The following is an 11496-nucleotide window of genomic DNA, read 5'->3' as shown; positions in this document are numbered from 1 at the left end:
CAGCCACCTGCCTGGAAGTCGCCCTCAGCGATGATTCCTTGCTCTTGGGCCTGGCTTTGCAATCACCTCTGGAAAAGGAGGTACTGGAAACAGTGCTAAGGGATGGGGCAGGGTGGGATGGGGCAGGGGCTGTGGTCCCCTTGCTGGTCTCCCAACCCCCAGCCGCTCCCCCCTTCTAACCCCCGACACAGGGCTGGGAACCCTCAGGCCGGGATGGCAGAGACCTAATGGATCCCTGGGCCGTTCACTAGCTTGTGACCTCAAATCTTCCACAACATACGTGCAACGGGAAATCATGTATCACAGGAAAGACAGTGTCTGTGCCTTGTTGCCTTGCCGCCTTCTAAGAAGGCAGGTCTTGGCAGCTGCGGCTCCTGGGCACTGGGCTCAGGGAGGTGGCGGGTACTGAGCCTGGAGGCTCCGGCGGGTCCCGGAGGAGGAGGAGGAGGAGGAGGAGGAGGAGGAGGAGGAGGAGGAGGAGCTGGGTGGGTTGGAGGCTGCGAGAGGGAAGCAGTGAGCAGTGGGGAGTGGGTCACACTCCGCTCCTCGGGGCCCTGCACGCCGTCATCCAGGGCAGGGATGGGCTCTCACATCTGGGGGCAAAGGCCTAACACAGAGGTCTCGGCCGGCACAGGACGGGCCCCTCTGCCCGCAGCTCCTCCCACACACAGTCACATCCAATCTTCCTCAGACGCATTATTTAGGGGACACGTGAAAGCCGGGAGTTGTGACACATGGAGGGATGGACTTGCAGTGGGATTTCAGTCAGTTCCTTCTACTGGGCCCCAGACACACCCTGTGCCCACGCCTGCTTCTGAGGGAAGGCAGCTGTGTGTCAGCTCTGCACCTGCCTCCTTTGGCTCCCAGTGACAAATTCTAGAATCCCAGCCCCAGGCTCGCAGCCCGCGGGAGGGAACAAGCCTGCGCAGGCCCTGCCAGGCCCCAGCGCAGCCTGGGCCGGGGCTGGCTGGGTGGGGCAGCCTGGGCCCTGGGCTCCCTCCTCTCTCAGCACTCCTTCGCTTGTGGCTCAAGCTTTGTCTTTAGGGTTGGTTATGGGGCCTCCTTTACCGCCATGACTAAGAGCCCAGGAAGGGCTGGTGGGAACTGTGGAGACAGGCTTCGGAGTCTGGGAGACCTGGGTCCAATCCTCGTCCCACCACTGAGCCTCAGTTCCTTGTTCTGTAAAATGGGTTGGTGAGGGAGCCGGCCGTGCATGGTTGTGAGCATGAAGGAATGTGTGCAAAGTGCCCATCACGGGCTCCCCGTCCCCTCATTGTACGCTGATCCCATGTCAGGAAACTCCAAAACGCCTGTGGGTTCCTCCATGGAAAGTTAAACTTGGAGAATCGGCCAGGCGTTCCCGGGGCATCATGAACTCCTTTACTCATCCATGCAAATAAATATTGAGTGCTGACTGCATGTCAGACAAGAAACTGATAAATACGTAAAAACAGAGATAAAAGCCAGGAGGGCTATTCATGCAGAAGGCTGGGGCGGGGGGGCCCCTGGGGACAGAGCTGCTGGGAGGAAAAGGGGTCAGGCAGCTGGCACCGCCAGTGGATTGAAGCCCATTTCCCTCTTCCTCCCGCCCCCCCATCCCCCGGGCAAAGTAGCAGAAGAACCAGAGCTGCTGCCAGGCCTACGGGCCCACGTGAGACAGAGGGAGACTGCGGCTGGAGGGGCTGGCCCAGCCCCCTCCTCACTTCGCTCTGGGTGGGCGCCGGCCTGCTTGGCCCCTACAGAGGCCTTTTCCTCTCTGTATTCCTATCCCCGAGAGTCTTCCTGCTGCGCTGAAGGCTGCAGAGTTAGGCCTTTGGAGACAGACTGGATGCAAAGCTCCCTTGCTGTGCCTTGGGAAAGCCAGTTCAGTGCTCTGGGCCTCAGTTTTCCCATCTGTGAAGTGGTCACAATTACATCTCCCTATTCACGCTGCTCAGGAATAAATGAGATAGAGGAAGAGCTTTCAGTTCACAGCACCTCACACCCAGGGTCCACCGTGTGGCCGGTCATGGTGGCAGTCGACGGGGCGGCCTCCTCCTCTGACAGCTCTCATATTTTAAAAACAAGGAAGCAGTGACAAAACCCCTTACAGGGAACAGCAACATGGAGCCAACGGACCTTCCAGCCTCACTCTGGTGAGGCAAGGAACCTCACCGCTGGCTGTGGGAGAGCAAAAGGATATGGGTGCAGCTGGGAGCCAGGCGGGGGAGCAGCTGCTCACCCTCAGCCGGGGGAGCCAGCGTTACAGCCACAGCGGGGTGAGGTCTGAACAGCTCGAGCCGAGCCCAGAGGCGGTGGCTGCACAAACAGCCCGGTGGGCAGCCCCCCTTCTGGGCGGGCCTGGGGGACGCACCGTGACAGCAGTGGCCACACTGCAGGCGGCAGCGACCTGTCTGCATCCTCGTCCTCCCTGCCTGGTGGTCTCCTGCTCACTCAGTTTCTACATCCAATCCTTCCCTCAAAGCCCTTTTACCCCCAAAGCTCAGCCGCTGACCACGGACACCCCACAGCAAGGGTCTGGCCCTCTGTTTTGTACAACATGAACTAAGAATGGTTTTCACACTCTTACATGGTGTGAAAGACCTCTCGAAAGAAGCATAATGTTTTGTGACCTGTGAGAATCACATGCCATGGAAAGGTCAGTACCCACGCATAGCGGTCTGTTCATTTGTTAAGTGTCTGCGGCTACTTTTGTGCCACAACTCGGAGTGCGTATTAGCGACATAGAGGGCCCGGCGAAACCTAAGATGTTCTCTGGCCCTTTGCGGAAAACGTTTGCTGGTCCCCGACTCAGAGACACCTTTCTTCTAGGAGCATTTGCACTTTAATTCACTCATGTCTTAAGCAAATGAGATGAAGCTCTAATGGTGGAATTTAGGCATCTGTGTATGGCAGATGGCTTCTGGCCAAACTTTCCAGGGGCAGGGGTGTGTGTGGAGAAAATTAGGGCCAGGCAACAACGAGGCAGCAGAATGCAAAATAGAAGACTGGAGTTTCTAATTTCAACTACCACTAGCTAATAGTTATGTGATTTTGAGCAAAGAACCTTTTTTTTTTTTTTTTTTTGCTCAAAATCATATAGTGCTTTTCTCACCCGTCCAAGATCTGCCTTCGACTTCATACAGGAAGACAGTAGCTGTGAAATGTTTTAAGACCTAACGGGTCACCCAGTCAGTGTGGCTCAGTGGTTGAGTATCAACCCATGAACCAGGAGGTCACCGGTTTGATTCCCGGTCAGGGCATGCAGCCAGCCGATTAATGATTCTCTCTCATCATCGATGTTTCTCTCTCTCTCTCCCTCTCCCCTTCCTCTCTCTGAAACCAATAAAACTACATTAAAAAAAAAAAAAAAGACCTAAAGGATCTCAAATGCAAAGATGGGCCAATTCTACTGGCAGAGGATCCTGGTAAAGTCAGTTTCTTCCTTTAAAGGCAAGGAAAACAAAGGTGGCCCGAGGCAAGATCTTTGGTTCGACAAGGAGACTATGCTAGATCCTTGGCATTTGTGCAAGTGACATTTTCCTCAACCCCCAGTTGCCCAGAGTGGTGTATCTGTCAGAGGCACAAACCTGAGCTACTCCCAGGCTGACTACTAGTCAAACTGGTAGGTGGCCCAGACAGCACCCTGGTCCCAGGACAGCTCGAGGTCCTCTCCTTGTCCTAGCAGGTGTAGTGAGGAATAAAGTGACAAAAAGCTTCCTTTGTAAACAAATGCTCTGTATTCATGATGTTGGCCTCTCAAAACCCTCAGTGAATTATATATTTGCAGTCAGAAGGCTGGCCTGTGCAGCCATTTCTAGGAGCTGACATCCGTGCCTTTGAGAACAACCCCGAGAAGTGGCTTCCTTTTGTGGCAGCCTCCCTACGGGCTCCCGGAACAGCTGACGTCAACAGCATCCCATGGCACAGCCACCGGAGGGGCCGAGGCCATGGATGGATGACAGCCTCATTTTATTTGGACATCAAAGCACATTGCAGTCACATGCAGCCACGCCCTGCAGAGGTCCCAGAGCAAGCAGCAGGGCTTTCGCTTGATGTGTCTATTCCCATTCCACTAACCGAACATGAGTGCTCCTAAAAACGCAAAGCCAGCCCTGGCCGGCGTGGCTCAGCAGTCAGAGCATCCGCCTGCACACCAAAGGGCCACGGGTTTGATTCCCAGTCTCACATGTTTCTCTCTCCCCCCTCCCCGCTTACTTCCTCTCTTCCTCACCCCCCTTCTTCCCACTCTTTCTAAAAAATTAATAGAAAAATATCCTCAGGGGAGATTAACAAAAATAAAATGCAAAGCCTCACTGGCCCATGCCTAAGACAGTTGCAACAAATTGCATCACCTGGACTTTTTTGTTTGTAATAGCCAGCCCCATTGGCCGTGCAAATTGGCCAGTTGTGTGGATTTTAAACCCGGCCTGCTGCTTTTCTCATTTATGCCAAGGGCTCACAAAGCTGCCCAGAAGGAGGGAATTCAGTGAGCATCAGAAGAATGTCCTGAAGGCCTGCTTCCTAGGCCTCAGGGGAGAACTGAGAGGGAAGGAGGACCCAGCTAGCTGCGGGAGGGCCTTTTTCTGGTGTCTGTGTCCTCAGGCTGAATGCTGGGCCCCAGCCCGCTGACCAATGTTGGTGGGAGGGAACAGTAACCAGTGGCTGAGTGGCAGGGAGGCCTGGGGGCAGCAGGGGTTGGAAGCAGGACCTGAGGACTCATCTGGCTGCGTTTCCAGCGGCCACCCCAGGGCCCGTCCCTCTGTCTGGCCAGCTCCAACTGTCCCTGGCAGAAAGGGCTGCAGGCGGGCCCGGTGGGGGGCCCTGTCCTTACCAGAACTCCCACCCGGGGCAGAACCTTCTCCAGCCAGCTGCTTCCTTTCTCGGATCTTCCAGTCAAGGATCTGTTCTGCTGGCGTGAGGTCACCTTTATCTTATCTCACCCTTCTCCCTCCTCTTCTCGTCCTCTCCCCTTTCTAAATGGCCTGGGGACCCCAGGCTACACTCTTGCTGGAGGCCCTGCACACAGCCATCCCCTCCTCCCTGGCATGGCTTCACTTCAGAAGCTGACCACACCGCCAGCCTGCACCCCAACTCAACAATGCCGTTCCTCGGATTCATACTGACGTCAGTCAGGACAGGCACCTCTGCAGGCCAATGTCCCCTGTGAGGCCTCCGGGGTGTGTTGCGGGGATGGTGGGCGAGGAGGCAGAGATGTGGGGTCAGGGCCACCCTAAGAGAAGCCCCTCACTGCTCCCTATCTGCCTAGGCCCAGGCTGGCCGTGCAGACAGCAGGACGTGTGTAACCCCGGGAACAGTGCCCGCATGGGCTCGGGCAGAACTGGAGAACAGATACGCCGAGGTCCAGAGTGATTACTGTGAACACCCAGGACAGACAGGTAGTTCTTACGAATGAAATATTTCACACCCAGGGGACTTCGCTTTCCCTCGGGCCATGAACGCTGTGAATTCGGAGAGCATTCATTTAACCTGTTAACTCAGAGGCTGGCACTGTGGGAGGTGGTTCCAACCAGGTGGCCGGCGCTCAGCCACCCCAGGCCTTGTCCTGGCATCAGAGCCTCCTGGTTGCCAGTTCTGGCAACCTCCACTCCCTCATCTGCAGGCTGGGGACTGCACTGCCTCACAGGACGGGTCAGACCTGACACCATCAGACACTGTTTCCGGAATGAAGGAGTCACAAGAAAGTGAGCACAGCAGAGCCCCTAAGTCTGAGGGCTCGGGCGGAGGGAGCCCTCTCCCTGCCCCGAGCCTGTGTCTTCCTCTGCGCCTCTTTCCTGGACACCAGACTGTTACGCAAGCACAGAGCGTTTCGTTCCTCTTTCACTTGTTTAGATGCAAAGGCAGCCTCGGAGGCCCCTGAAGAGCCGGACCCTGGGGAAATCCAGGCGCCAGTCAAATGGGAAAGACGTTCCTAGACGCCCAGGGAAAGTCGGCTGCTGTGCAGCTGGAGGATTTCCTGCTGACGAAGCTTCACAGACTGGGAGCATGAAGGGCTTTTTAAGGATCTGGATCCCACGCCTCAGACGAGCCATCACACCAGAGGCCCGGGACAGGTGCTAGCCCCGTCCGGGAGGGTATGCGGGGCCTGCGGGGCCTGCAGTCATGTAACATAGCTCACCATCACACTCGACTGTTGCTCAGGAAATGCAAACTGTTCATGGACCCAGATGAAACGCGGCTGGAAAGAAGCCTCAGGTGTGCAGCTTAGTCCCCAAGCTGGCTTTGAGAGTTAACACCTCCCCGGCTCCTCCTGGCCTCGCAGCCTGGCCCGGCCCAGGGGCACCCACTGTGCCAGGACCTCAAGGGGCAGGTCCAGCATCAGCACTTCCCAAAAGACTAGCGGGTGAGGAATGCTCAGGTGACGTTAAGCAGCTCTGGCTCAAGGGTGTGTTTATTCTTGACACTCAGGGTAGGTGGGAAGGTCTGGAGGGGTGGCGGTCCCTTTGTAGGTGAGCCAGTGACTCTTCAGGATCTGAGCAAGAGGGTGACTCATCCACCCGGAGCTTTGCTGGGCCCAGCCGCTAACATCAGCCCCGGGGGATGAAATCCAGCAGCCTGGCCGCAAATGGCTTTGGCCTGCACAGTGGGGATCCTGGATACAGGTGTGAGGACTCACTCCTAGGTGGCTTTTCCCATCCCCCCCCCATCTTTTAATAATGGGGAGTAACCGATATTGGGGTATCTCTCAAAGTTTGTAAAGGAAGACAGCATTCCCCAGCGCCTCCCTGGAGGAGATGCTCCAGAAGACTTCCGGTTCCTTCACGGACCCAGGGTCAAATGGGGAAACCGCTGAAAAAGGAGGCTTCCCAGAAAGGGGCCGGTCTCAGGTAGGGCCTCGGCACCCACAGGGGTCCTCAAACTACGGCCCGCGGGCCACATGCAAATACAAATATTGTATTTATTCCTGTTTTGTTTTTTTACTTCAAAATAAGATATGTGCAGTGTGCATAGGAATTTGTTCATAGTTTTTTTTTAAACTATAGTCCGGCCCTCCAACAGTCTGAGGGACAGTGAACTGGCCCCCTGTTTAAAAAGTTTGAGGACCCCTGATCCAGAACATGGGCTCAGGCGGCGTAGTTCCTGTTGTTCCACAAGCACAGTGCCTTCCACCTAATAGAGTCTCAGGAAACTTGACGGGGCTGCCAGGCCCGTGGACAGTCTGCCCCAGGTGGCAAGTGCAGCAGAGGGAAGGCCTGGGAGCTGTAAGCCAGCCCCCGGGGCACAGTGGTCTGGGTCAGGCAACAGAGATCTCTAGAGTCCCTGGAAAGGGTAAGAGACAGCTTTGTGCGGAAGGGGGCGGAGACTCCGCCTCGGGGTCTTGATTGGCATCTCCATTAGGATGTAAGCTGCTTAAGAGCAAGGATGCGGTAGAGCAGGGGTGAAGAACCCGCACCAGAATTCCGGAGTGGAGAGTGCCGAGCTGCCCTGCCCTGTCTTTTGTTATGTTAAGGAGCTGACTTTTGGACTTCCCCTAAGGCTGGGGGCTGGAGGTAGAATCCATTGCCAGTGCCAGGTATTCAATGAATCGTGACTCTGTAATGGGCTGAGTCGGGGTCAGAGAGCTTCCGGCTGGTGAATGCCTGCAGATGTGGAGTGAGGTGCCTGGAGACAGCTGGGAAGCGGTGTGCCCTCGCCCCACAGCTGGCCCCATGCATCTCTAACCACTGGCCTAGTAGTAAGCAAAATGTCCCCCGAGTCTCTGTGAGCCACTCCAGCAAGTTCATCAAACCCGAGGAGGGGGTTGTGGGAGCCTGAATTACAGCCAGGTGAGCCTGGGCTTGCAGCTGGCATCTGACGTGGCAGAGGGGGCAGGAGGACTGAACCCTGAACCTGTGGAACCTGATGCTGTCGCCAGGTAGATAGTGACCAGAGAAAATTTCTGAGAAAATTAATGCTCTCAATGAAGTTATAGTGGGCTTGAACGGGAGACAGTTAGCCTGTTCATAACTGCTGCGGGCCAGCTAACAAGACATGACTGCTCACATCCCCGAGTGGATGTGGGAACTCAGTTAATTTCCAGGTGGCTCTTTCCGAGATTATCTAAGACAGGGGTCCTCAAACTACGGCCCGCGGGCCACATGCAAATACAAATATTGTATTTGTTCCCATTTTGTTTTTTTACTTCAAAATAAGATATGTGCAGTGTGCATAGGAATTTGTTCATAGTGTTTTTTTAAACTATAGTCCGGCCCTCCAACGGTCTGAGGGACAGTGAACTGGCCCCCTGTTTAAAAAGTCTGAGGACCCCCGATCTAAGAGGATAGAAAGGTGCCACGGGAGCCGGGAGCCCCGCGTCTTGTTTACCCACCTTTTCCGGACTGCTGTCTACAGCCAATCCCAAGGAGCGGACTTCTCTCTTAAGGGCCCTGTTCCCTTCCCAGAGCTACTGGCCTGGATTCGCCTTCTCCCACTCCCTCTGTCCACAGCTAATGCAATTCATGCAGAACTTACATCTTTCTCCCCGTACTTGACGTATAAAAACTCAGGTTAGCACATTTAATATGATTTTTAAATATTGATAAGTTTGCCCAGCCAGCATGGCTCCTCAGTTGAGCATCGACCTATGAATCAGGTCACAGTTCTATTCCCGGTCAGGGCACAGGCCCTGGCTTCAGGCTCAATCCCCACTGTGGGGCGAGCAAGAGGCAGTTGCTCAGTGATTCTCATCATTGATGTTTCTCTCTCTCTCCCTCTGAAATCAATAAAAATATATACAAACAAGCAAGCGCATGCCAACTCCAGGACGGCGGGCATGTTGATTTTTCCACTTGGCACTGCGGTGGGTGGTTTAGACTTCATGCCCAGGACCTGGTCTCATTTTCCTAGCAGTGGCCCAAAAAATCCTTTCCTTTAAGACAGTGGTTCTCAACCTTGGCTACACATTAGCATCACCTGGAAATCTTTTTAAAATCCTGATTTCTGGGCCTCACCCTCCGGAAATTCTGTTTCTTTGTTATGGGGTGGGGCCACAGCATTAGTAACAAAGAAACAGAATTTCCGGAGGATGAGGCCCAGAAATCAGGATTTTTAAAAGATTCCCAAGTGATTCTAATGTGCAGCCAAGGTTGAGAACCACTGCTTTAAGAAGACCGTCAGCCATGGAGTTACAATTTTTGTTGGACACGTGTTGGAATTGAGCTGCACCCTACTGATGCCTGAGAATTGCTCCTCGGTGGTGTGGGGACCCCCCACCCCCAACACAGTGAGGCTCATAGGTCAGTGCACTGATCTAAACAGTTTTTGGGGGGAAGATGTGAAAAAGCAGTAGAAATTGGAGGGTCAGAATGGGAAAGCAGCTGGAGGCTGAACTGTGGACCAGTAAAATAGATGAGGTCGGTCCCCTGTTTTTCATTTTCTAGGCCAAGGCACACGGCACACTGAGAGATTGGAAGCACTAAGTAAAGGGAAGTTCCATGATTCTGGAAAGACTTACTCCTCAGGAAAGCAACAAAGTTATCTGGACAGGCCAGTATCTGCTCATGCTATGACCTCAAAGATGAAATTTACAACCTAAGTAAAAATCCTGATTTGATAAGTTTTGGCCAATTTTGACATTTTATTTGCTAGGTGAAGCATTTTAGAGTGCTCAGTACGAGTCCACAAATCAAATTTTTGTTGTTGTTAATCCTCACCTGAGGATATTTTTTCCACTGATTTTTAGAAAGAGTGGGAGGGAGGGGGAGAGAAACATCGAGGTAAGAGATGCATCGATGGGTTGCCTCCTGCAGGCTGGGGCCAGGGATCGAACTGGTGACCCTTTGGTGTGCTCTAACCACTGAAAGCACTGGCCAGGGCCACAAACCAATTTTTAAACAAGAATTGGTGCCTTAATTTAGCCCAAGTTCTTCCTGGTCATGGTAGTTTGAAATACAAATTAAACCCTATTGCATTAAGAAGTGCTACTGAAATCTTTCGGCTGGCATGCCCAGGAATTAGAGAACCACTGGCTTAATGCAAAATGTTCACACCTCAGTTGTAAGCAACTAATGAGACATTTTATGAAATCTTTCTGAACACGCTTTTAGATTTAGGGAATTTTATTTTCACCTTCAGTCTATTACTTAAGCTCTTAAACCTGTTTTTTTTCTTTCCTCTCTGCAAAATGGAGAGAATAGTCAGTCCCTCACCACTGGGGCTGTGGTAAAGATTAAATACAATTATGCACCTGAGCTACTTTGTTCTAACTGGGTCACCCAACGAGAGGTCGTGGTCTAAAACCCAAAGGCTTGTTACTTTTACTTGACATTGCTCTTCAGCAGCATTTCAATGTTTTTATGAGGGTCATTCATGCTAGGTTTAAAAAAAGAACCAGAAGAGGGATGCTACCTAGGAAAGCAAATTACTTCCAGCATCTCTAGGTCTTCATCTTACTTCAATTTCATGTAGTCTTTCCTCGTAGGTGGTTATTTCCATTTTACAGATAAGGAAAATAGGACTCAAAGTACACAATCTGCAGAACACAGGATTAGATGCCCTCTACTGCAGCCAGAAACGAAAGGAACTTGAATGGAAACAATCCAAAGCTGGGAATAAGTTTTGTAGGCCTAGCCCAGGAGCACTTTTCTGAGCCTCCATCCGTACACTGAGAAGACAAACCTAAGGTATGTCTAGCCTGTGGAACTTTTAGAATTAAAAAGAAACATGCTAAGGAATACCACTGGATGACTTAGAAAATGTGCCAAGTTCCCAAGTACAAATCCTGTATTGTATAGAGTAACAAAGGAAAATTGCTATTTAATCCAAATACAACCAAGAGCCCATTCATAGTCCATTCTTGGTTTTTACCAAGAGGTGGATACAGGGGGAAAGTCCTTAACTGAGGTAGAACAGACTGTTTCAAGTAGCTCTGAGAGCTGCTTTTAGGCACCCACAGTTACCTCCACACACACATTCTTTTTTTTTTTTTTTTTAAATATATTTTATTGCTTTTTTTACAGAGAGGAAGGGAGAGGGATAGAGAGTTAGAAACATCGATGAGAGAGAAACATCAATCAGCTGCCTCCTGCACACCCCCCACTGGGGATGTGCCCGCAACCAAGGTACATGCCCTTGACTGGAATCGAACCTGGGACCCTTGATTCCGCAGGCCGACGCTCTATCCACCGAGCCAAACCGGTTAGGGCTCCACACACACATTCTTAAAAGTACTTCCAACCAGTTCTTGTTATAGACGCTAGCAATGTGGGAGAAATCAACTAGCCCATCTCTCCTTTCTCTCTGTAGTTTTGGTCTTCCTTCAGGAAATTTACACTGACAGTAACAATTTCTTAACAATAATAGGCATGGCTATTTGTTAATTCTATTATTATATTCTTTTGTCACCTAATAGTGAACCTCAAAGGCTTTAAACCTAGATAATTTACGTTTTTAGCATTAGCGAAAACCAAGGCTACAAGCATTCCCTCAATCTTTTTTGAAGCCTTAGATCTCTAGCTTTAGATTTGTCTTTAAAGCACAATGCTTAGCTCTAGCCTGTTTGCTCAGTGGTTAGAGTGT

This window comes from Myotis lucifugus, unplaced genomic scaffold (assembly GCF_000147115.1).
Source record: "Myotis lucifugus unplaced genomic scaffold, Myoluc2.0 scaffold_16, whole genome shotgun sequence".
Lineage (NCBI taxonomy): Eukaryota > Metazoa > Chordata > Mammalia > Chiroptera > Vespertilionidae > Myotis > Myotis lucifugus.
The sequence above is the reverse complement of the archived record's forward strand: the minus strand, read 5'-3'. Positions refer to the sequence as shown.